Source organism: Chinchilla lanigera, unplaced genomic scaffold (assembly GCF_000276665.1).
Source record: "Chinchilla lanigera isolate Chin_1 unplaced genomic scaffold, ChiLan1.0 scaffold00017, whole genome shotgun sequence".
NCBI classification, from domain to species: Eukaryota; Metazoa; Chordata; class Mammalia; order Rodentia; family Chinchillidae; genus Chinchilla; species Chinchilla lanigera.
In genome coordinates this window covers 11,766,700-11,794,588 of record NW_004955418.1, presented here as the reverse complement: position 1 = coordinate 11,794,588, position 27,889 = coordinate 11,766,700, and the positions used below count along the sequence as shown (strand labels likewise).

The following is a 27,889-nucleotide window of genomic DNA, read 5'->3' as shown; positions in this document are numbered from 1 at the left end:
GAAAGAAGGAAGGGAAAACAAAAAAATCAAGAAAAGAGCCGGGTGTAGTGGCACACACCTGTAATCACAGCACGTGGGAAGCTGAGGCAGGAGGATCGTTGTGAGTTCAAGACCAGCCTGGGCTACAGAGTGAGCTCAAGGCCAGCCTGAACTGCATAGAGAGACTGTCTCAAAAGACAAACAAAAAAAAAAACAAGAAAAGAAGAAAAATGGAAATAAAGCTTTTGTAAATAAGGAAAGGAAGAGGAGTTGAAGAAAGGGTACGAGAATGGGGGGAAAATGAACAATTAAAATATATCGTGCGCAAGTACAAATTTCCTATCATGAATATGTTCATTATTTATATCTAAAATATACCAGTAAATTAGAGACTTTCACAAAGGAGAATCAAGCTGTATTATGAGCATGTACCCACTTCCCAAGATGATTGTAAACTGCATGTCCTGCAAACACATACTAATAAAAAGTACATTAAGTCCTTCTCTTTACATTGTGAACCACAACAAAAAATAATCAAGCATTCTGCCTGGTTTGAAGTGGAACTCCAGCTTAGGTAGGGCTCCACACAGCGAGAGTTACTCAACAGGCTCCACCACACTCCTCTGTGTGATCCAGCATGCTCAGACCACAGCGCCTTAGTGCAGATTTGGGCCAATAGTGCAGATTTGTGCAAGTAGTGCACTTAAGCCAGAACCATAACTAAACGGTTGCTCTCAAACTATATTCTGACATATATCCAAAAGTGTAGTCATTTCGTAAATTGTTTTCTAACTTACTCAAACACCTAGCTGAAATTCAATATTTCATTCTCTTTTGCTATCTAAGTCTTGATGGAATCAACATGGGAAAGTAAATTACTACTGAAAAAAATACAGCCTGATAAATGAAGAACAGCATGAGACTCTGCTGTTTAAAAAATATAAACTTCAAGGGAGAGAGAACGGGTACCTCAAAAAATAGGAAATGATTGCAGCAAGATCATAACAGGAAAGGGTATGAACATAGTAATTTAGGCTAAAATAATGAACATCAGCCTAGACTCCTACGCTTTTAAAACTTAATTTCTTTGTCACTGCAGAATCCTAAAAGTTTCTCACATCACCTTTACTACCACCAGGGTACATACCAGACTTCCACAATTTTAATCACCAAAGTCAACAGTAGGTGATGTTACACAGCAATACTGAAGCATGGTGTTACTTTTTAAATTTTTTAATGTTTGTTAGCAAATGTTTATAGTAAATAACAATTACATTCATTGTGGAGAGCTGATACATGTACATAGCACATCTTAATTCTTTTTACTTCCTTTTCCTCTGCCCTCCCTCCTCTTCAAAACAATATGTAGAATTCATTAAGTAAAAATATTGGAATTCAAGGATTCATTTACAAGCCAAGGTTAAAAAATGCTGATAATATTTAGGTGAGAAGAAAAGAGTTTTTAAAAAACTGAATATCAATCATTACAATAAAACAGTGACTCGCCTTGCAGATTTTTGTTTTATCAAAATAATTGATTCTATGAACTCTTTATTGTGAATATCCCAATAGTTCCATAAATTATAGTTCTTCAAAACTGAGGTATAATAATGGTTGATTCCCTCAAAAACAACAACAAAAAATGATCCAAATGGTAGCTGGCATCTATCTAGATACTACAACTTTGGTTTATATTCTCATGGGTAGGACAATTATAACTCTGGAGCAAATCAAGTTATCTAGCAGGTCATGTTCACATAAAAACCTGATAAATACAGTGCTTAAAGTCAAGTATATTATTGTATTGTCTTTAAATTAAAAAGTTAAAACCAAGTTATTTTATAAATTCAGCTAAAATATTGTTTATATTTAGTGCAATATTGAGGACCTTGAAATGTATACATCAAATATAATTAATTTTATTATGTCACTGGTTTAAAAGGTGCCTTACCACAAATGATATATAGAGCTACTAAAAAAATGAAACAATACATCAAGAAGAAAAATGAAGGGGCTGGGGATTTAGCTCAGCGGCAAAGCGCCTGCCTGGCAAGCTCAAGGTCGTGAGTTTGGTTCCCGGTACCGGAGAAAAACCAAAAAAAAAAAAAAAAGAAGAAAAATGAAGGCTCAATTTAATTAGTTAATTGTATGCATTTCAATTCAATATGCTACAGATGAATGTTGAAATCTACAGGTGAAAAAATTTAATATAAATGCAACGTTTCAGAAGAACTCTGGAATCTTAGGATTTCCCCTTTGGTCCTTAGCTCTTTCTCTAATCAGATGGGCCAGTGCATGAACAGGTCACAAGCACCAACTTCTGTGGGTATCAGGGTTTCTAATGATTTCATTAGAAATTCTACATTGATTTTATTGCCTAGTGAGTGAATAGTATTTGCTTCCACAAAATGTTTCATTCATATATTGTCAAAAGGAAAACACAAGGTGAACTATTTTATTTTTCAGAATCTTTGGCCAAATTGCCATCACAATATAAAATCCTTTTAACCTTCAATATATGTTAGTCTGGGTGTAAATACATCTGTAAACTAATTAGTTTTATTTTACCTTTCAGAACTAAATCATGCTGAGAAACATGAATGTATTTTCCAGATAATGATTTTCATAAATTGTCAAAATATAAACACGAAATGTCCAGTTTATGAAATTTTCTCTATTCACTTTTCAACATTAAATAATCATTACTATTGAAAACAAAGTAAAGTATTCACGGTAATGACCTCAAATATGACAATATAAAACCTGGCATGGTGGCACATGCCTATAATCCCAGCACTCGGGGGGCTGAGGCCTGAGGATCACTGTGTGTTGAAGGCCAGCCTGAGGTACATAGTGAGTTTAAGGCTGATCTTAACTGTATAGTGAAACCCTGCTTCAAAAAAGTCAAAATACCAAAAAATAAATAAAATGAGAGAGAGAGAGATAACAACATAGATATATCAGGGGTTATGCATTTCTGTTCTACATATTACAGAAAAGGCCAAAGGGAATACCTTTTAGTTGATCAAAATGAGTAATCACAGCAGAAAAACAAAATAAAGCAAACAAAAACCTTCCTTTTGCAATCACTTCTATTATCAATAAAAACTAACAGTTCAAAGATTTTTCTGTGCTGTTATAAGCAAAAATAAATACATTAAATGAGAAAGTAAATTGTGTGGTATTATCAGAATATTTTGTAAAATTTATGAATAAAGAATAAATGAATTCATTGGAATAGCATTATTACTTAACCTTTGCAACTGTGTTGTTGCTTTTGCTATGGTGGCATTATTCTTTACTTTAAAATAAATGTATTTAGTGTCAGCTCAAGGAATCAAGTCACTTTTGTAGCATTAGCTGTTCACATATAACAGGGCCTGGTTGACTTTGTATGTGATTCTATTACTTGTCAAGGTGGGTCAGTTGTTTACCTTTACTATCTTTAAGTGTAAAAGACTATCAGCATTCAAAAGAATTTAATATCATTTTTTCTTTTGCACATACTCCAACTTGTTTCTATTTAAGTCTTGCTTTTAGTCTATTGTGGTCTCAAGTTCTACAATGAAAGTAAAAGAAAGAAGCAAGGAGGTAGAGAGAGAGGAAAGCTGAAAGTGGTTTAGAAGGCTTCAAACCAGAATCCTGCTTTCCAGTTGTACTGATAAAGGTGTGGATATCTTTGCAATAGTGTCTTTGAAGCCCAGTATCATCAAGACAATATTTAAATGTGTTTTACTAACCTTTGGATCAGTATGTGTATCCAGCATTCATTTGACCTGGTACCCATTGCCAGAGCATGTTTTGCAAAGATCCCTTCCCTCAATTTCTTCCCAAACTACACTGAGTACACACACACACACACACACACACACACACACACACACACTAAATGTGGTGCACCTCTAAACTCAACGGATGGGGTGAGTCCCAGAACATCAGTGGAAGTGAGAGCTGTGGATAATTTCCTTGAATCTGTACAAGGAAACAGGTTGAATGGACAGAATAAGTACAGCTCTTTCACAACTTGATAGTTCATTTCTTCTTCACATTCCAACTTATCAGTCTTATATAAGTTACCCAATTATGAATGTATTTTAGAAACTTCAGAACACCACAGATTTATTGTATAGCTTGCATGTCTTGGTTAAAAATTAGACCATAATGGAAAATTTAATAATCAAACTTTGTATTAAAATGAAACAACTTATACTAAAGGAAACAAGAAGAATGACGTTCTGTAATTCACTTAAAAATTGCTAATAAAATGGAAATGGGGGTAGAATCTAGCCCATTTAAACGCAAATTTCAGATAATTAATGAATGATTTTAATATTAGCATGGCTCAAATACTTCATGAAATGTACTAAACTTATTAGCTGTTAACCTGAAATTCAAATTTTATTGAATATTTTGTATTTATATGACAACGTTAAATTAATGTAAAGGAGTAAAATTGACCTGATTACATGAAAGAAATTTGATTCCTGTACTGATGAATACAGGAAATCTAAAATACACATCCATAGATCCCATTTCCCTAGAATAACTAAGGTTTGTGCACATTTGTACTGACATATGGATATCATGGCCTACTAAGTGAGGTCCCATGCATTCCCAAAGCTGTGAGGCATGATCATCTTCAAACCTCATTCTGTTCATCACTTCATCCCTTTTTCATTGCATATCCTCAATAGGAAATTAACTCACCAAACTTAGATTAATGAGGCTAACTTCTGACTAATGTGACATTACTCACAAGGATCAACAGGACTTGGCACTATCTTGATGACAAACGAGCAGAAGAACAAAACCTAAGATGGCAGATGTTACTGTACATAAATTTGTGACAGCAGTAAACTGTACAGGAAAAAAATCATGTGTTTACCTGATGTATGTGTTAAATGTTTTACAAAGGTACAGAAAATGATGAATAAGGAAGATATAGTCATCCGATAAATATTTTCATTGTGACTAAAATAGTAAAAATTTAGAATTAAAGTTGAGCCATTGAACACCCTCCTTGTGAATGAGCTCCTGCTTTGTTCAAAAATTAGCTTAATATATTATCTCTAACCTTGTGTTTTCTAATGTTAAATATAGGCCTTCTCATCACTCCAGTGGAAAAAGAAATTCTGCCTTTTAAAATAAATTCTGTGATATAAAACATAATAATTCACAATTTTACAGAAAGAAATCTTTTTGTATCTTTATTTCCACTAATTATAATAACAAAATATAGTTCCAAAGTATTAGATCAACTAAAAGAGCATATTTTCTTCACATGTATTGTTCATGGCAATAAAAATGAATTATTTTTCACAGTTGTTCTGATCGTTACACTGTTCAAAATTATAGGTTGAGAAAGTCCTTTTAAAGAAGATTTATTAGCACAAAGTGTTCATGTGAAGTGCTATAGTTGGAATTTTGATACATCTGAAATATGAATTCATTTCTGTCTATAAAAGTTAAAGTACTCTTCAAGGCTCCATTGTGCTTAAGCCATTAAGGACATTTCTTCTTGGCAAGACAAAGAAATCTTTGAATGTAAAGTTCAGCACATTTATATGAAATCCTTTGGGAGTAAAAATGAATACCAAATCTTCAGAACACATTTTCTTTGGTATTAGCAGCGATATCAAAGGCAGCTACCACAGCATAAACACTGACTGCACTGAATCTCTTGACACAAGTAAGTGAGGTTGGGACTTGGGTTAAACCCCTAGGCGGGACTGGTAAGAAATAACAAGTTCTGTTAAATGAGGATTCATGTTAAATGTTCTGATTATTTAAAGTGGCTTCTTTTACACATGGAAATGCGTGTGAAGATCTGTTTATTTGGAAAGACGGGCACTTCCAAGTGCACAACACAAAAGATGCAAAAGATGACTGATGCAAGAATCTCATGTCTCTGGAGCGAGTTACACCAGAAAAGTCCGTGATTTTCTGTAACAAATCAGAACAAACATGTGGCTTAAACAAAGAAAGCACTGTTTTACACTTCTGCTGGTCAGAAGTTTGTCAGGGGCCTCACAGAGCTGAAACCAAGGTTGTCGAAAAGATTATATTATTTTCCGAAGGTTTTAGGAGAGGTTCTACTACCTATCACTTGTGTCGCTGACAAAATTTAACTCCTTTCTTGTGTAGAGCTAAGACTTCTCATAGTTGTCATCTGAAGTCCTCCTTAGCCTTTCCTTCCCTCACATGTCTGTGACTCAGTAAAGAAAGATCCTGTGCTTCAAAGACTTGGGGGAATTCGCAGGGCACAACTGGGTGTTCGAGAATATTCTCCAACATACCCCTCCAACACTCCCCTTTTCACACCTCTAAAACCCTTTCACCCTGTAAGACAACAGAGTCACAAACTCTGAACAGTGAACCATGAATATCTCAGTGGTGGGCATTTCCTACCTATCACAAACATCATGCAAATAAATATTTTGAGGGAACATCTCATAGTTTATACATAGTGGTGTAAAATAAACAGTAGAATTATTTTCACAGAATAAGTGGGAAATGGGGGAAAGAAAACTTTTAGCAGCTACTCCTCTAACAAAGGACAAATATCTACAATACATAAAGAACTCAAAAAAGACCCCTCCCAAATTTGAAGACCTACTTTAATAAATGGGCATCTGAAATGAATTGACACTTCTCAGATGGAAAAGTACAAACAGCAAATAAACATATGAAAAAATGTTCAGCATTGCTGGCCATCCAAGAGATGCAAGTTAAAGCAACATTGAGATTCCATCTCACCCCAGAAAGAATGGCTGCCATCATGAAATCAACCACTAACAAATGCTAGCAGGGCTGTGGGGAGAAAGGAACCCCTCTTCATTGTTGGTGGGACAGCAAACTAATACAAGCACTATGGAAATCAATATGGAGACTCCTCAAAAGACTAACTTGGTCCAGCTGTTCCCCTTATAATATCTTCCCCAGAGTTAAAGAAAACACACCACAGTGATGTATACATACCCATGTTTATAGCAGCACAATTCATAATAGCTAAATTCTGGAAATAGTCTCTATGTCTATCAACAAATAAATGGATAAAAGATGTAGTATTTATACTCAGTGAAGTACTACTCTGCCAAAAAGAAGATAAACTTGAGTCATCTGTAGGAAAAGGGACACACCTTGAGACCATACTATTAAGATGTTAAGAGTAGTAACACAACATAAGCTTAAATATTGCATGGTTTCTCATATATATATAAAACAGGAAAAAGTAGAAAGAAAAAATTGCAGACAATGTATCTAAAAGTGTACCTTGACTTCACAAAACTGTCTTATACATTTTATATATTCTTTGACCTATTAGTTTGTTTTCAATCTGTACACATGATAATTAACCATATAAGGTCTTATAAGATAATGAATGAATCAGATGCTGAAAAAATAAAAGAGGGTGAAGGAATGGGAAGAAAAGAGAATTGAAATGTTCTACAGCCATTTACCCAGTAACAAAGGCTGTGCTAACTGCCTACAGCAAGTGTAACCATTATGTACTGTAAACGTGGACTAATAAAAATTTTAAAAATCACAGTATATTTATCCTCTGAGAGTAGGTTTTAGGATCCCATAATGCCAATAAATTTAGCATATGCGAGAATGCCTTTTGGTGCCAACTATAAGGAAAACCATAAATGTGTTACTACTGACACTATTTCTGAGATTCTGAAGAGGTTAAATGGATGAAAATGACCTTAATACAATCTTCTGACAAGAAATACCCTATTAGATTCTCTCCTTGTAGTACTTGGATTGGCATATAATTATTGCTATGCACAAGTTTCAAGGACAGTATCTTTTTTATCAGCTAGACAGCAAAATTAGAGGCTGTGAACCATGTTAAGTACAGATGCCTTGTGACCTTCCCTCACCACCTCCCACTCGCAGTCTTCTGCAATGATTACTGCATGCCATGTCCTATTGATTTTGCTTTCCCAAGTACAGCATTCCATTTTTGTTTTATACTACCTTGTCTATTGGGCACTATGAAGACATTTATTTCAAAATCTTCTTCCTAAGAATGAAGTAACATATTCTTGGCTTGCATAGATCACCCAAACTGTTACCTGAGTTTGACACCTCATGACAGTAGGCTGGATTACAAGCTTGGGTGTGTCTAGCGAACATAATTAGCTGTCTGAGGCGTCTATTTTGAAAACACCTATCAAATTCAAATATGTTGGCATCCCTAGTTATATTTTTCTTCTGCAACTGTTAAGAGCAAGAGATGAACTTGAGCAGATTTGGTTGTGCAATATCAAGTCACGGGGATGCTTGAGTTAGAAAGTGACAGCTCTTGTGAAGTAAGCTTAGATACATCTCATTTCCTTCACATTTCAGGTCTTCCTCCCCAGGTGCTTGCAATAGATTTGCTAAGTATCTCATCTGAAACAACAAAATTTAAAGTTTCTTCTTATTTAATGGTAACAAGATGGACAACCGTGAAGTTTATTCATAGTTGCCAAGTTCACGAATGAGACAAAAGGGAAAACAATCCTAAGCTAAATAATCATAGAGATTATCTGCTAAGACATTTGCTATAATTCTAATGTCATTCTTGATAGATTGACTGTTTCATTTCTACAGCCTGTCTAGTGTTTCCCCAAAGAAGACAAAACTACTAAATGAACTGCCTATGTTTTGGGAAAATATGTTTGTTACCCTAGATATATTTGGAAGTTTATTTTCACATGAAAATATGCTATTCAATGAATACATTCTGAAAATGATATTTTTATATTTAGTAATAACTTTTATAATATTTTAATATTATGTAATATTTTACAATAAATATAAATCAATGCATATATAACTAGTGACTAGTTTATAAAACAAAGAGAATACTACCTTCATCTAGCAGTGCAAAATATAGCATAACTAGTATTTGTGACAATAATGTATTACTATGAATCTTGTAAGATCAAAAACTCACATATGTTAATATCATAATCAGTATGCAGACTGGTTTTGTTTATTGCCAATTACTAGCAAATTTGAAAACAAAATTTAATTTTTTCTTGCAACTGTTAAATTATATTTTAATAGATTGCAATCTATATTAATTGCTGATATTGATATATTGTTTACTAATTACAGCAAAAAGAGGTGATTTGGGAAAAGGTAAATATTTCTTTTAATAATAATCAGCATACAATTATTGACATCATCAACAAAAAGAAGAATTTTAAGATGTTTCTACATAGCATTTCCATTCATATTCTCTTAAGATCTTCCCAATATAATAAAAAATAATTATGAAAAGTAGGAATACAAATGTATTGTTAATACCATTTATATAATTACCTGAAAATGGAAAAAAAACTGCACTTTATAAAAGGAAAACGTTTTTCTTACAACACCAATCCCTAACCCAAAGACAGAATGAAGCCCATGTAAATTACATAATACTATTTAACTCAAATAAGCACGTTATCTGTGTTAATGCATTTGTGTACTAACCAGTAAGGGGAAAATGAAGGGGGGAAGATTGTAAAACTTATTCCTTATGTATTTGTTGTGATGAAACACAGGCATTACTGATTTTTGATTAAAAATACAAAATATCTAAAGTGAATTATAAATATCAGCAATGTGTCAAAGTTATGTGTAAAACTCAAAGGGGAAAGTTAAAGAAATTTTAAAAAACAGTGATCAGATAGGAAGTCACAGGTGTTTTTCCCTGGAGAAGTATCCTCTGTGCGTGCATGTGTGTGTGTGTGTGCACACGCGTGCACCTGTGGTACTGAGCTTTGAACTCGAGGCCTTCTCACTGAGCTACATCCTTAGCCCCTCCCCCCTTTTTCTTTTTCTTTTATAGCATCTTGCTAAGTTGCTAAGTTGCCCCAGCCAGGCTTGAGTTTGTAATCTGCCTGCCTCAGCCTTGCACAGTATTTGGTATTACAGACGTGTTCCCACACCAGCAAAATTCCAGTATTATAAAAATGTTTTGTCTATAAAACTATTTTAAATTAGGGCATGACAAAAATTGTGTTAAATAGACCTCAGAATAAAAAAAGTGACCAAGATTTCTTTGGAGAAAGAAAAGTAATGAGAGTTAGTTTTCTTTACAAAACACTTAAAACTAGTATTTTTAAACCTCTTTTTTAATTACAGTCTTTTATTAGTCCAGGATCACACAATAGTTTTAGGTATATGAGTTCAATTTCTACATTATACCATTTTAATATGACAATATAACATTTCAAAGTAAGCAAAAAAAAGCATCAAATTGTCAAACGATAAACAAATCAGAAATCTAACACAGTGCAAAGTTAGAGCAATAATTTCAAGGATGCAAGAAATTAGAAGGTGCAGATATGTCTAAGTGAAATACACAACTTACTTCACACAAAAAGGAGTTCCACGCCATAAAACACCTCAGTTTTACACATCAGAAAATTGTACAGATTATATGATATTTTCCAAGGAACCATTTCTCATTAAATTTTGAGTTTATGTTTATTTACTACAAGTAATCTTATACTTGGAACAGTTGTCCAGGAGCATTCCATAGATCAGGGCTTCTCCCTTAGAAATTATTACCTATGTATTTACCAGAATAGGCTGCATCATGTTTTTAAATTCATTATTTATAGTGAGATTAAACTGAGTCATGTTTTTCTCATTTAAATTAAATTCATTTTTCACTAATACACCAAAATAAAAATTTTACATATGAATGGGATAACGTGATTTTTTTTGTTTTGTTTTCATTTTAAAAATAAAAGGAGGAAAATATTAACAGACAGACAACATTTTACAAAATAGCAAAGGAACAGTACAGACAGTACGGAGTTACAAACAAAGTGGTAGGGAATTAACATGTGATGTTTTAAGAATGTTTAAACCACATTAAATACATCTATCTCACCAAACATTTCACTTCCTTGTGGTAAAATATTTCAATATAGCCTCTAGTTTTTGAAAGTACAGCAAAATATCTTATTATTATCTACAGTTTTCCCATAGTTATTGTTAGGTATAATTATCAGAACTTCTTAGTCCAATCTATCACCAATGTGGTACCCAGTGACCCATCTTTCCTGGCCTCTTCCCAGACTTTGGTAATCACCATCCACTCTCAACTTTTATGAGATCAATTTTTTTATATTTCAGGTATCAGAGTTGTCTTTCAGTGCCTGGCATGTTTCACTTTATGTAATGACCTCCAGTTCCATCCATCTAGTTTCAAATGACACAGTTTCATTCTGCCTTTGTTACGGAACCACATTTCATTATACTTATGCATCACATTTTCTTTATTCTTTCATCACTGATGAACATTTGGTTGATTCCATTTCTCACCTGCAGTAAGATGGGAGTGCAGAAATTTTTCACATATTGATTGCCTTTCATTTGGACTTATACCCAGAACTGGGATTGTTGATCATATGATACTGTAGTTCTACTTTTAATTTTTGGAGGTGTCTTCATAGTATTTTCTGTAGTGATTCAACTAGTTTACTCTTCGGTCAAGAGTGTGAAAATATTCCTTTTTCTCCATATCCTCACCAGTGCTTGTTGTCTGTAGTCTTTTTTAATACAGTAATTCTACTGAGGTGAGGAGCCATCTCATTGCAGTTTTGTTTTATTTTAATATTTATTTTTATTAGCTTATGTGTGCAATACATTAGTTTGGTTGTGGGGAGTTGGCATGCTTACATAAGATACATTAACTCTTTTTTCAGATTTTATTGTAGTTTGGGTTTGCATCTCCATGGTAATTAGGGATGTTCACAGATCTGTTGGCCATTGTACGTGAAGTATTTACTTAGGGTCATTGTCTATGTTTTAACTGGGTTAGATATCACCCCCTTGTCAGATGTGTAGTTTAGATATACTTTCCACATTCTCTAAGTTGTCTCTTCACTCTGTTGAATTTTTTCTTTGCTGAAATATTGTTCTTTCGTTGTAAATATCTCCCTCAATAGATTAATAAGAAAATATATTATTTCAAATTAAATGTTTTAATTCTTTACTCAAGTTTTTTCTATGTGTTCTTACTGTTTTGGCTAATTCTAGCTTTTCCACAACTAAATTCTCTGGAAATAACACCTCTTAAGGATGAAGCCTTCAACAGTGAGCTTTCTGGAACACCAAACAGACATCATAATACTTTTATGACCTTTTCTCAAAAGTTGTATAGTATTTGCTCTATACTTATTTTTTTGGTTAATTTTTGAAACTTCATTATGTTTTGTAGAGAGATAATGGCGTCACCCATTTTGGAAATTACAATCCCTCATATTCCATCCATTGTCTAAAATAAATCACAGACTCCTCATAAATGTATATAATATTGGTACAGACATAACATAATTATGATAGATACAACATTGAAAATATATAATATCATATTTAGGAGTTTTGTGATTGATAAATATTTAGCTTGCTAGTAACAATTATTGTTTGTATTGGTCAGTTTTCCCATTGCTGGACAAAATTCCCAACACCTTCAATTTAAGAAGGAAAGGTTTAATTTGGTTCACTGTTTCAGAAGATGTAGTCTGTGGTCAGCTGGCTCCAAGGAAGACATCAAAGCAGAAGGGCACAGCAAAGCAAAGCTGCTTAGTTAGTGACAGCTAAGAACCAAAGTAGTGAAACAATGGCAGAGGGGAAGGAGTGAGGGACTAGATGTAGTATCTGAGGGCCCTCCTCCATGACAGTGACATGTACCCAGAGTGTGCTGCACTGCTCCCCTCAGCGGCTCTTCAACCAGTCAAACTGACAATGTGGTTTTGTTTTCTCTCCATTATGGACAACCTTGGAGATACCAATGGGCAGAGCACTGTACTATAAAGGTGGCTACAAAGGATTCTTGACTGTTTCTCTTTTTTTATGAAATATTTTATTTTCCTGCTGAGACTGACATTTTGAATAACCTATTAAATAGATTAATATTAATCTATTCATTATCACAAGTAAATATATCACTTTTATCTGAAGTAGCTTTATATTCCTTTTGCTAACCATCACCTGAGGCCTTGAAGTGGTATAAAAAGACATTTGGGGAACAATTTAGAATTGGTCTTTGATATAAGCACTGGATAAATTACCATACATGCTAAGTAGTATAAAAGGTAGCATAATACATCTGGGAAGGACAGAGTCATCACAAACCTGGAGCTCTTTTCAGGTTTTAGAAGGCGGTGATGTGTGACTGTCACACTTAGAATTCTCCTGCAAACTTCCACAGACATCCACAAGATGTTTATTGAGCAGTTCAGAGAGATATAGAAGTTGAAATATGAGTTTTTTTAAGATCTTTCATGATCTAGCATGGTTACAAGGATTAAAATTTTATCAAGAACCAATTGATTTAGTCAATTTTGTAAATTTTACTTTTTTGTAAAAAAAAAAAGCTCCATTTTCTTTTTTGTGTTTGCTTGATTTTCAGAGTTAGAAACATTCAGTCAGGAACCAGTCAACCAAAGCAGCATTTTTAGGAGGGTGAGTATGAGTACTAATTAAATGTTTAGAAACTGATGTCAAATCTCTTTACTTTCTCCTTCTAACTTTTCAAACTAGAATGAGCATGTCCAGTGCAAGCAGCAGGGAAACCTGAGTTACTAGGGGAGGGGTGCCTAGAGCGCCATATGCTGAAGGCAGGAGCATTACAGAGCTAGTAGTTTATGAGTTGAATTTGTGATCATGGAGTTTGAGATAATAGAGCATATAATCTAATTTAAAACGTTTCATTTTTATTTTTGATCCTATGATGTTAATAGCTACAGATCCAGTGTAGCTATTAACTGTAACTCAGAGTTCTCTACTTTCAGCATCATAGAGGCTGCTACAAATACATCAGCCCCACCCTTTTCCATAGGAGGTTTTGGCAATTTAAAAAACAAATGTTAGAAATGTATTTTCAGTAGTGAAAGTGAGTACTTGAATTAGCATAACAATTTTTGAACTCACTATGTGTTATAATGCTTCTGTATTAATATATTTTATAAAAACATTAATGAAGAATAAATTGGAAATAAGAAAAACAAAACAGTCCCTCACACATATAGTTTAAAAGCAGGAAAAATAAAGCATGTGTAGAAAGGGAAATTTTTTACCTGATGTGTACTTGAGATCACACATATAAAACGATTGAACTTAAAATAGCAAACCATTGAGGAAAGAACACAGCATAAATATAACTTCGGCTCAACATATTACAAAAAGTAAAAATAAAATAAATTTTAAAAAATAACAAAGAGTAAGTGTGTGTGTGTGTGTGTGTGTGTGTGTGTGTAAAGAAAGAGAGAATAACAGAGCCTCACAGTCTCATAATAATTTTATAATAATGGTGTTCAGGCTACAAAAGAAACCTACTTACTAAACCTGATAGTCCTCATTAAAAGCTCACATATCATAGTCTTAAACACGATTCAGAAGCAAAAACTGAACCCTGTTCTTTTTCTTAAACTCACATGGAAGCCAGAAAAAATCTTTTAGCTTATAAAGAAACATTTTGCTTTGCTGAAATATTTTTTATTGGGACTGGGGATATAGTTCAGCAGCATAAGCACCTGCCTGCCAAGTGCAGGGTCCTGAGTTTGATTCCCTGTACTCAAAACATAAATAAATACAATATTTTTTCTTAGGTAAGTTCATTTTAAAAGAAATAGATCTCAGTTTCATTGTTATGTTAATTTTTTCTCTTTAAAATAAAAAAAATGAGCAAATTTCATGGGAACAAAAATGAAATAGATAATGAACGGACCCGCTGATTCATGCTTAGATGGGGCAAATACTGACTTCAGTTTAGAGCAGTGATAGATTTAGCAAATGAAGCTTCGCAAAGAGTCTCCTATTCTTATAAATGTTTTGCATTCGTATATGTAGGCATGATTGCCTTGCCATATTCTGACTGTGAAAAAAATGTGTCTAGTTACCCCTTCTGATTATTTATCTATGTGACGGAGATATAAATGATATCTTTCTACTGTGCTTTATGGAAATCAATTAATTCATAGATGTAAAGAGTTTAGAGTACTTTGCCTAAAATAAGCATGTACTAACAAGCACTTGAAAAGTTTGACATTGTTAGCAACATTAGCATCATTTATGAAGTTGTGACAAGTCTTCAGATATTTTGTTTTACTGTTTACCAGGAATACTTCAATGGCCAGTTGTTTATGATTTTGTTCACTTTCCATCCTGTGTCTTCAATACTTTAGATCAATGTTCCGCCGGCTTGATTGTCATCTAATTAGTGTGTATTTAGCAACAGCTAGTATAGTTGCCAACAGTGTAGAAAAGATCTGAAATAATTTGCCATCTTCTACTAATTCTAGGCAGGAAATCAAGTATCAATGAGGAAAGAATTCAGCATTCGTGATGTTTCATAATGTGTAAAATATTTTCCATTTAAAGTTCTAAAATACTGAAGATGAAGGAAACAAACATAGTGATCTACAAATTAAATTCTTTTAAAACAGATGTCACTATCTGAATTATTTGAATAAACTGCAGTTTCATAAAAAGGCAATTTGTAAAAGTGACAACTGTCATGAGGTAGTTAACCTTTCTTCAGTGAATATGAACATGAAGAAACAGACCTTTCATTGCACTTCAGGTTCAATCTTTGCACTTTAAAGCCTATGGAAGGAAGATTTTATCATTTTCAGGCATCATTATTATCATTAGGAGTATTATTATTATGAATCATGCTTCTCGAGCAACATTTCCGGGACTATTCCACATCATAAGACACACACACACACACACACACACACACACACACACACGCACACATGCACACAGAGGAGACAAGGTGGAAATATCAGTACGCTTAAATGAGCATGCAGGGAAAATGACAGGAAGTTTGACAACATTTTGCACTTTGGAATCTTGTTATGCTTGCTTCCCACTGTGCCATGCCAGCTTCCGCCTTTCACAGTAAGAAGTAGTGCACAGCGGGAGAGTTAAACAAAAAGACTGAACAGTCAGTAAGGGCCCAGCTTTCAAAACTAGTAGGTTCTGCAAACCTTGGAAGTAATTGTTTCCACTGGCATTTCAGCTTCTTCTCAGCTTTTAAAAACATGTTAGAAGACAAGTGCGCTATTAACAATTAATTTGCAGGCCATCAGAAGGCACAAAACCTTTTCAATGAAGCTTCAGCCCCTAAACACTCAGTAGCACCTACCCTGTGTTACATGGGAACAGAGAGATGTTCATATATTATGCATGGCTGAGCAATTCATACCTATATCTGTGAGCACAAACCCTTCTTTACACTGTTCTCCATATATCTGAAAGATTATATGCAAAGGGATGGTGGCAAGCTACATTATATCCCTTATATAAACTAGAAGAAAAAAATAATTTGACGCTTTTTATGTTATGGATAACAAAATGGTATAAATTGGCAGAAAATATAGAATGTAGACTAGTGCTTTTAAGAAAACTACCAGTATTTCCTGAATGCCCCAATGTAATTTCATAAATGCTTACTTTTAAATAAACAGTGATTACTTTTCCTTGCTGTATTTTGAGATAGTAACATGAGGAAAATGAACTAAAATTATTTCTCATTTCAATTTTAAGTGTCATGTGGGGAAAAGTAAAACATACAAAGTACTGAAAATACATGTAAAATTCATAAGAGTAGCAAAAGACCAACTAAATCTAGAGGTTGGAAAAACACTTTAATTGAATTGAATTCAACTAAAAGAGGCTTTATTTCTCCCTACAATGTTTTCTCAAATTGTGGTGGATTAACTAATGGTCAACTTGTAACACCCAGCTGAACTGAATCAGGGTGGTGCTGGATGTAGGGGGCCCACCTGAGGAATGGTGCCAACAGCCTGAAAAAGAAAGAAGTGGAGGGGAAGATGGTGTACTGTTGATTCTCTGAAGAAGCTTCTCATGCTTGTCTTCCTGATATGAACTCAGCTGCTCTCATCAACAGAGGAGCTCAGGTCCTCACTGTTGCTGAGGATGGCTGCAGTTCTTCTGTGGGGAGCTCTGGTCCTTACCTTGACAATCACTTCCTGGATCTAGTGCAAAGCCCTCAGCCTGCTGGCACCGATCCTTCACCCTGCCTGCACAGACTTTCTAGCTTCCACCACTGGGCTTTCGGCCTTCCTAGTGCAGATCCTTAATACAGATTTGCATGAGACATTGTCATGGGCTCTAGGTCTTCAACTGGACTTGTACATGACATTGTGATCAGATCCAGGCCCTCAGCTGGATTCTATGGGTCTCTAGTATGTGGGCAAATTGCTTGCATTCTTCCGCATTTGACTTTTTGGGTGAATATTGTAAAATAACCCTATAAATCCTGTATTAAATATATCCCCTTGCAAATCCTTGCTACAACACAGATGGCACTCTAATTTTTGCTTAAATTCAATTTTACCATTACTTATATAAGCAGTAATCAGTAATCATCAGAGAAATGCAAAACAAAATCACTATGAACTATCATTTCATACTTGTTAGGATGGCTGTTATTAAAGACAAAAGATAACAACTCTTGCTCAAGATGTTAAGGAAAAGGCATCCTTGTACACTGTTGGTTGGAATGTAAGTTTGTATGGCCATCATGGGAAAATATGAGATTACTCAGAAAATTAGAAACAGAACTATAATATGATCTACCAATCCCACTTCTAAGTATATATCTAAAGGAAACAAAAATAGTGCGTTGAAGAGAGATATGCACTCACATGTTCTTTGTAGCACTATCACAATAGCCAAGAAATGGAAACAAACTATGTACCTGTCAGTAGATAAAAGGATAAAGAATATGTGCAATATGATACTCCACTGTATTTCTCATATATGGAAAAGAGAACATTATTCTATTATTCAGGCCTTTGAAAGAATGCAAGCCTGCTATTTGCAGCAACATGCATAAATCAAGAAGATATCCCACTAAGTAAAAAGAACCACATATAAAAATATAAACAATGCATGATTTTATTTAAGTGTGGACTCTAAAGCATACACATTCATAGAAAGAGTGTAGAAGTGGTTACCAGAAGCTTGAGAGGGGTAAGAAAAGAGAAATGGAAGTCAAAGGATACGAACTTTTATGTATGTAAGAAAGTTAGTACATTAAGCTTCCAGTTGCTGGGACAAAATAACCATCACCCAAAATTTTATTTTGGCTCACAGTTCCAGAGGTTACAGTCCATGGCAAGCTGGTTCTGAGGCATAACCATTGTAGCAGAAGGACATACCACAGGAAATCTCTTCACCAAACGATGGTTGCAAATATGAAGGGAAGAAAGGGCCAGATCAAGTGATATAAATTCTAAAGGCACCCTCCAGTGAGCCACCTCTCCACCCAGGCTCCTTTCCTAATGGCACATTCCTCTATGAGCCCATTAGTAGATTAATACACTGATAAGCACAATGTCTGCACGATCTAATCACCTTCTAAAAACCCCACCTCTGAACACATAACACTTTTAAGGGGCATCACAGATAGTTTCATCACAGCTAGTTTCTAAATTATCAAAGATAATTTCTACATATCTCAATTAGGCAACAGGGACTATAGTCAATTATACTGTGTTGTTAATTTGAAATTTGCTCACAGAGTGGATTTTAAGTGTTTCACCTCACAGATACACAAATGGTTATGTCAAGTGACAAATTTGTTCATTAGCTTCACTGTGGTAATTATGTCACAATATATGGATGTCAAAGCATTGCCTTATACATCTAAAATATATAAGATTTTTATTTGTCTAGCATACTTCAACAAAGCTAGAAAAATAATTTAAGAAAGGCTAGTAGAAACTGGAAGAAGACTTTAGATATTTTCTGTGACTTTACTGGGAAAATTTTAGCAGAAGAGACCATCACCTCAAGCATTTTTCTCCCAAAGTTCAAGTTTCTTGGAGAGCCTAGGATTTGTTTTAAAACCTCAGAAGCATTTTGTCTTCTATTTCAAAAAGAGTTGCTTTTTGTGATGATATAATGTTTATTGTTATTACCTACGAAAGTAAGGCTAGTCTCTCAATTTCTAAAAATCTCTGCTGAATTAAAGAACCACAGACTAGGCTGGCTCAGTAGCTCATCATTCTTTGGTGACATAGGTATTCATAGACAGCCTCAAACAATAACATGCCTACAAAGAGCAAATATATCTGCAAGCATGGATCTCTATATACTTATCTTTATGTATGAGCTATTTCTGGACTGACATTGAGGGCAGAGGATGCCATCAAAGAGAAAGTTTTATTACAGTATTCCCATGCTATTTGTGGAAAATTTCAATTGTGTTTCTTTGTGTTGATAGATCAAGTTATTTGGTATCATGTGAAGGGTAGAAATGTTGTCAGTCTACCTATTAATCATATACTTTGAGGAATTTTTTCATAAACAGTGGTGTCTGAAATTAATCTTTATTCTCAAGCCATAATCTGTATGATTTTCATAATGTGGATGTTCTAAATATCAAAGGATATAACATAAATCTTGATTCTTTACATAGCCTTCATACTTTATTTCCTCTCAAGCAATCTTTTAATGAAAGATGAAAGTGCTCACTCTTGCTCTATAGTTGGTACCTAAGTATAATCAGTGGTGAAAATGCTCATGACCATTAAATCACTTTATGAGTTCTTCTTTATCACTAAGAAAATATCTGCCTTCATTAACCATGACACATTTTTTGTTTATCATAGCATCATTTTTATGTTTATATAAAATGTTAAAGAAACAACTTTTATTCAGCTCATAAAATTCTGAACAGTAATTACCAAAACTAAACCAAAATATGTCCATTTATTAAAACATACATATCAAGCATATTTCATTTTATCAAACCCTTTTAAAATTACATAAAAAAGAACTAAGATGCATCATGTATATGTAGCAAATACCCATGATAAAAAAGATTCCATTATACATTGCAAACATACTAATAAATTTAAAATTATTATGTTTCTGACAGTATTTCTATTCAGTGTAGTAACTAATAAGTATTTAAATAACTTAAGACAAAATTCTTTGATTCAAAGTGTTGCTAGGCACTTGGTACCAATGAATACACTGAGGATGCTCAGTAATCTTAAAATATTCCACCTCACCTGTTTATATTTTTTTCCAAATCCATACTGTGCTCATATACAAATATAATTTTTTCTCAGAAATATTTTATTTTTTGTTTTTGTTTTTATTTTTGTTTTCCAGTACCAGGAATTGAACTCACGACCTCACACTTGCCAGGCAGGCACTGTGCCACTGAGCTTAATCCCCAGCCCCTTCAGAAATATTGTAAATAATTATGTTATCATACCATACTTTAAAAATTAATATTTTTAGACATTTTAATTAACGTCTACAAAAATGATAAAAAGTGAAGTTCTTTTTATTTTTTTTTATTTTAAAGAGAGTAGTAAAAAAAGAACAATAGTAAAATACAAACAACATAAAGCAAGGACGTTAAAAATGATACGGGGTTTCAAACCAGATGATAGGGATTCATAGTGGTCGTTCTATTACACATTGGTATCTTCAACAAAGTTGCTCAGATTACCAGATGCAAGACTGGAAGATTGATCAAACCATTAAAGAGAATAGGAAAATAATAATTTTTTTAAAAAAATTAGAGACAATACAGAGTTTCACTAGACAGGATGGTAGGAGCTCACCAATGGTTGTTATAATGGATATTGTTGTCTTCACATCAATTGCTCAGATTACCAGATACAAGCATGCAAAGAAAATGGAAAGATATTCCTTGCTCATGGATAGGAAGAACCAACACTGTGAAAATGGCCATACTTCCAAAACTGTTGTACAGATTCAATGCAACCCCAATTATAATACCATTAACATACCTCACAGATCTAGAGAAAACATTCCTAAAATTCAACTGGAACCAGAAGAGGCCTAGAACAGTAAAAGAAATCCTGGGCAACAAAGGAAAGGCAGGAGGTATCACAATCCGTGACTTGAACTTATACTACAAAGCTACTGTGATAAAATCAGCATGGTACTGGCAAAAAGTGATATTCTTAATACTTATTATTATATGAAAATTTTAGGAGAGTATCTGGATTAACCTAGAATTTTTAAATAAATATTTTAATTTATCTTTAACCCAAAGAAATATGCACTACTTGGTATTTTTTGTACAAATAAGGCATCATTTTTGGCTTGACTGTGTTTCTTGACTCAAGAAATATTGTTGCCAAGCCACAGGGCTTCCATATTTCTTTCTATTACATGAGAAGTTTTTTCAAGGCTGTGCTACAACAGATTCTAAATAATATTTCAAACACCATTTTCCCTGCTTCTTTGTGTGTTTTATTTATTGCATTAGACACTAGCCAACACTTCTCTACTACCTGTTACATGAAAGTTCTTACTTTTTTCTTTAAAAATGCACACAATTGCTTTCTAAATGTAAGACTGGTTTCATGCAGTAGGGTGCTGTCTATTGATATCAAGGATTAGACTCATTCATGGCTTTACAGAAATTGAAATGATACTTAATTTGGTATCTAAATAGAAAATTTTCTTTGTAAATGTAGTTGAAATGGCTCACTGCTCATTTAACTATGAGTAACATCTTTGTTCAATCAAATGTAAAATAAGAAATTCTTGAACATTTTAAAGTTATCCTAAAATGTCTTCCCAGGTTTTGCTCTTGTGCATATTTCATTTTTAAAAGTGATATAGCAAACTTAAAATAGTCTCATCTGACTTCAGGCACACTATGTAGTTTTTTGAATGTAAGCATTTAATTACCTTTAAAAAGCACTTATAAAGACTACTTTCTAGATCCGTTGGCTGGGAAGTATTGCCTGATGTGTACATTTCCATCACTGTGATAAAATACTAGACAAAATAGCTTATGGAGAAACCATTTATTTGGGTTCATGTTTTCAGAAGTTGCAGTCCATGGCCCACTGGCTTCATTGCTATGAGCCTCTAGTAGGCCAGAACATCACAATGGGGAGGGCATGCTGGAGCAGAGCTACTCATCTTACAGCAGCCAGGAAGCACAGGGGAGGAGAGAGCTAGAGAGAGAGGAAATGGCCTCTTAAAATGAATTCTTAAGAGGCTCATCCCAAGTGACGTACTTCCTCCACGTGGGCCCCAGCTCCTAATAGCCCATTCACGTATGAACCTAAGACTGGATTGAGCCTTTATGGTTAGTGTCATCATGATCCAATGATTTCTCGGGGCCCCACCTCTGAGCATTGCCACATCAGGGACCAAGCCCTGAACGCATGAGTCTTTGAAAAACACTTCATATTTCAACCATAACACCAGGGAAACTCAGAATGTGACTTGAATATTAATTTTGCTCTAAAATATAGGATAGATTATTTGTTAATTTTTAATATTTTCATTTAACAATACACCTTCACTAAGCTGTAGGAAGGATGCTATTTCCACACTAATCAAGTAGTTATCTTTGATTAAAATGGATACTAAATATATTGGTTCTCTAACAAAAATCTTAATCTTAATGTTTCTGTTTTCATTTTAATGCAGCTTTTGAGAAATACTGTGGAGTCTTTTTAGTCCATTTTACCCATTGTACTCAGTCTACTCATTGAATTTACTATTACTAGACATATATAATTTTTGGATAAATTAAGGTAAATCCTACAGACCTATCTGGTTCAGCAGAGTCTAGTGCCCATCTAACTTCTAGAAGGGAGGCTATCTTATTCTGGTCTTTGAATTTTCAAAGTTAATAGAAAAATAACTCTAACTCCATGGTAAAGATTGGCCCAAAGCTATACATAAAATATCTGATTAATAAGAAAGAAAATGATCAAATTTATTTTATAATGCCAAGTTACACAAAATAACAATATTAATATATTCCTGGTGAAAATCAGATCATTCCTGTCCTGGAGAGCTCCCCTTCATTCATAGTAGGTGCACTTCTGCAAGATTATTTTGCTACAATGTGTACGTTACTCTCTGAAGGTGACTGCCTTCCCTAGGTTCTCTACCTTCTGTAGGGCAATAAGCAGAAATTCCTCTAAACTGAAAGCTACTTTCTCCAGCCCTGCTTTACTAACAGCCATCTGTTAAATGTAGAGATTAGGGGTAAAATAATAACTATGATCCTTGTTTCTCAAATTAAAAATAACCTCTATCCCATTTACTCTGAAAAGTGCATTGAAATTCAGTATAATTGAGTTGTATAATTAATTTGTAGCAGTAGAAAGCATTGATGCAAACAAATTATAAAACTACACAGCGGTAGCGATAGAAAGCTCAATTTCTATTACATAGCTGAAGAATTTGCATAATAAAAATAATTCTGTTACACCTAAATTATAGAGTATTGCTCTATATTTTCTTATTTGAAATTAGTAGGTCCTAGTGAGGTTCGGTAGTGCCCACCTGTAATACCAGCATTCTAGGAGGCTGAGGCAGAAGAATGACAATTTCAAGCCCAGTCTAGGGGCTGGGGATTTAGCTCAGCGGCAAAGGCACCTGTCTGGTAAGTGCAAGGTCGTGAGTTTGATTCCCGGTACTGGAGAAAAACCAAAAACAAAACAAAACAAAGCCCAGCCTAGTTAGTTTAGTAACTTAGCATAACTTGACTCAAAATTTTTTAAAGACTGAAAATAGGCAGTGGAAGTAGCTCGGTGCAAAGGCATTAGGCTCCATCACCTGTACCACACACACAAAAAAACAATTACATCCTGAAGTACCATTAGTTTTACATACTCTATTGCACCTGTCCATGAACATAGGTTCCTAGTCAGCCAATATGGGGCTGGAGATTTACCTCAGAGGCACAGTGCCTGCCTGGCAAGCTCAAGGTAATAAGTTCGATTCCTGGTACTGGGAAAAAAAAAAAAAAAACCTAGGCAGCCAATAGTGGCTAATTTCTTTATAATGACAAATTCTGGCATAAGAGAAAAGCATTACCTTTTTCTGTGCTGAGCAACTTTGCACATCATCAGTCAATGGAAACTGTACCTGCTGCCTGCGATTCCAGTGTATTTTGCACTAATTGCTCATCACGCTTGTTGTTGAAATTAAATATTCAGAAAATTCAACCAGGACAGTCTAATAAACTCATGTACCAAGTTTGAAAAAAAGGCAAACAATTTAATTTAATTAAACCATAAGATAACTGATGTTTAGGATACATGGACTAATGCAACAAAGTTGACTGGTGTGCTTTTAACTTTTCAGTAGTCTGTATAAGAAAAATCAAGACCACAAAGTAAATCACAATAAAAATTGTAGGGAAACTCACTTAAAATTTATAGAAAATACATTTTTACAAATAAAAATACTTAGGCTATTTCACCAGGAAAAAAAAAAAAAAAAAGAATGTGAATGAGCTGGACCTGGTGGCGCATGCGTGCAATCCCAGTACTGTGGGAGGCTCGGATGCAGGTTTGCAAGTTCAGCCAAGCTTGGGAAACTTCAAGATTTAGTGAGACTCTGCTGTAAAGTTAAAAAGGGCTGAGGATGTAGCTCAGTGCAAGTGTCCTGGAAGGATAAAGATTCAGATAATACTTCTATTAGTTATTTTCCCATTGCTCACACACAATATTACAGAACCACAGCTTAAAAAAGAAAAGGCTTGGGCTTAGGCGTCAAGGTGGCCTGAGGTCCAGGGAGTAGATGAGGCGGCTGCAGGCCCCTCCTTGGGGAGCCGCTGGTCCGGCGGGCTGCGATGTGACCGCGGGCCCTGCCAGCCTGCCCCGGGCGTCGTGTCAGCTCCCTTATCAGCACCCTCACCTGCACCGATGGCGGGTACTGCTGTGCGTGGGGCACCTAGCCGCCGCAGTTTCTGGAGGTCTTCGGGCGGCTGTGGCAGGTACCGAGCCGCCTGGGTAGCGGCTCCTCGGCCTCGGTGTATCCGTGCGCTGCTGCGGCACCCCTGGCTCGCCCCGCCGGCTCTCTCACGCAGTTCTTGCCTCCAGGAACCACTGGGGCTGTGGCGTAGGCTGCGGAGTACGGTTTTCGCAAAGAGAAGGCGGCGCTGGGGCATTTGCAGGGTCACATGAACGTCGTGACTTTATATGGAGTCTGAACAATCCACTTCTCTCCAAATGTGCCGTCAGCTGTCTGTTACTTGAACTCCTGGATGTCAGTGTTTCGGAATTGCTTTTATATTCCAGTCACCAGGGTTGTTCCATGTGGATGATACAGCATTGTGCCAGAGATGTTCTGGAGTCCCTTGCTTTTCTTCATCATGAGGGTTATGTCCATGCAGACCTCAAACGAAGAAACATACTGTGGAGTGCAGAGAATGAGTGTTTTAAACTCTTTGACTTTGGACTTAGCTTCAAAGGAGGCAATCAGGATGTAAAGTATGTTCAGACAGACGGGTATCGGGCTCCAGAACCATAACTGCAAAATTGCTAGGCCCAGGCTGGCCTGCAGAGTGACACAGAATGCACCTCAGCTGTTGATCTGTGGAGCCGAGGAATCATTTTACCGGAAATGTTCTCAGGAATGAAACTGAAACATACAGTCAGATCTCAGGAATGGGAGGCAAACCGTTCTGCTATTATTGATCACATATTTGCCAGTGAAGCAGTGGTGAATGCCTCAACTCCAGCCTATCACCTAAGAGACCTTATCAAAAGCACGCTTCGTGATGATCCGAGCAGAAGGGTTCCTGCTGAAACGGCACTGCGCAGCCCGTTCTTTAGCATTCCTTTTGCCCCTCGTATTGAAGATCTGGTGATGCTTCCTACTCCAGTGCTGACGCTGCTGAATGTGCTGGACGATGATTATGTTGAAAATGAGGAGGAATATGAAGACGTTGTAGAAAATGTAAAAAAAAGAGTATCAAAAATATGGACCAGTAGAATCTCTGCTTGTTCCAAAGGAGAATCCTGGCAGAGGACGAGTCTTTGCTGAGTATGCAAATGCTGGTGATTCCAAAGCTGCTCAGAAATTACTATCTGGAAGGATGTTTGATGGGAAGTTTGTTGTGGCTACATTCTACCCGTTGAGTGCCTACAAGAGGGAATATCCGTATCAAACCTTGCTTTAATCGGTAACCTAAGGACTATTTCTTGTTTCTTCTCTTCCACTTCCTGGCTCATTGTATTCTACACCTGAAGGCAGGAGTACCCTTGTACCATTTTAAAGGGTATTTTGTACATTTATTTAATCCTACAGATGTGCAGTCGTTGCGCTAGCAATGCTGCCTTACAGACATTTAGCACCCAGTAGGACAAGACCTCTCAGCTGTACGTTGTGGAGTTACAGAGCACCCGTGTGGGCAACCTGGTTTTGTGCAGTAGGGCAGGTGCTGCTCTTCCATATGTAACCTCCAAAGACATTATTATTTCATGTGATCATGAAGCAAGGATGAATAATATGTCATAGTGAATATTATTAACAAAGTTAAGGTTGGTGACATCAGTTACAGATTTTTCCCTTTTGTCGTCAGGTGGTTCTTATTGTTGAAATCCCTAACTGGCACTGGATGCGCTCAGAAATGTTAAGTAATTGTCAAGCAGCAGTTGCCGACTCTGTTCTTAACACTGAGTTGTGAATTTTTTTAAAGGAGTGCTGTAGTACCTAATATTCCTTTAAAGAAACTGCAGTGAACCTATCTGCAATTTTAAGTTATTATTAAGGCTTTTAAAATAGAAAGCTGATGCTTGACCTTGCACAATTTTTATGTCTAGTATGTTTGCTTGAGTGAGTGTGCAGGTTGAAAGATTAGGGGAAAGTTGAGTCAGTGTACTTCATAATGCGAATCTTGTGAGCCAATACAGTCTATACCCATTTCTTCCTTCCCTGTTTCACACCTGTAAGATTGAAGATATATGTATTCTGAGAGTTGATGTAATAGAGTGTAAATGATGAAACAATTCTTTCCTGAGAGGCTCCAAACAAACTGAAGAAGAGACCAGGGTTACACTGAAACTCTTCAAGTGATTGGAACAAAGAAGCACTTTTGGTACATGTAAATGATCCCATTCTTCAGTCTACCTTAGGGCCTGGGTTGGCTCATCTTTTTGTACTGAATCTTCTATGATAATTATAAAATTTCTCAAGATGTGCTTCTACCTATTATGATAGAAAATTGCGATAGATTTTAAAAAGTAGATGTAATTGAAGGGGAAAGAAAAAAGGCAAAGAGTATCATCAAGGATCCTTGTGTTTTTTCCTGTCTCTTGTGCTCTCCCTCACCTGCCTTTCCCCTTCCGCTATTCTCTGCCTCAGTCCTTAGCTGAAGAGAAGCCAGAGGAACAGCATCCCAATTGGTCTAGTTTTTGACTGTATGGAAGTAAAGAAAGGTGTAGATATAATAAGGTAAAAGTAGAAAGAAAAACAGCTCAGTTCTTAAAAGGATTCCTAGCAATCCAGTGTGTCTGAGTGGAGAATGCCAGTATGCATGAATTTGTGGATGCAGGTTGATTACATGGTTTTAAGAATTCTTAGTATGAATCCTCACCATATAGTAGATTGTTTTTAAAGGTATAAAAGCAAGGAAATCTTTATAAAGCACTGGTTATACAAAAAGACAAGTTATATATATATATAACTTGTTATGAATATATGAATATATATGTTATGAATTTTTTTTCCTATTTCCTTACCTGAATGAAATTATTTACTTTTTCCTAAGGAAAAAGTCTTCTATAGCTTTTCCTGCTGGCACCTCGTTGAAGTCTTTGAGCATGCCATGCAGATTTCTGAGAGCCCGATTAGTATCTGCATGTTCAAACAATCACTGTTTGACATTGTAGCTATTATAATAATCAGAACTGTTTAGGACTCTCCCTTAATATTTATTATGAAGCCAAATTTGTTATAAGGACCCTGATTTATGAATTACCAAAGAGCCTTTAGCATGGTCCCCAGTATGTGCCCTTAAAAAGAAAAACTTTTATTTTTTTATTGGTTGGTTGATGGTGAAGTCAGAATTCAAGAGAGTAGAACCAATATTTTGAAGACCTAATCTTTCCATAAATATTTATAT

General features: G+C 35.2%; 1 pseudogene; it reads left to right on the top strand.

The window, feature by feature from the left end:
• Positions 1 to 5,565: 5,565 nt before the first annotated feature.
• On the top strand, positions 5,566 to 25,945 carry LOC102026323 (annotated as a pseudogene).
• Positions 25,946 to 27,889: the final 1,944 nt, after the last annotated feature.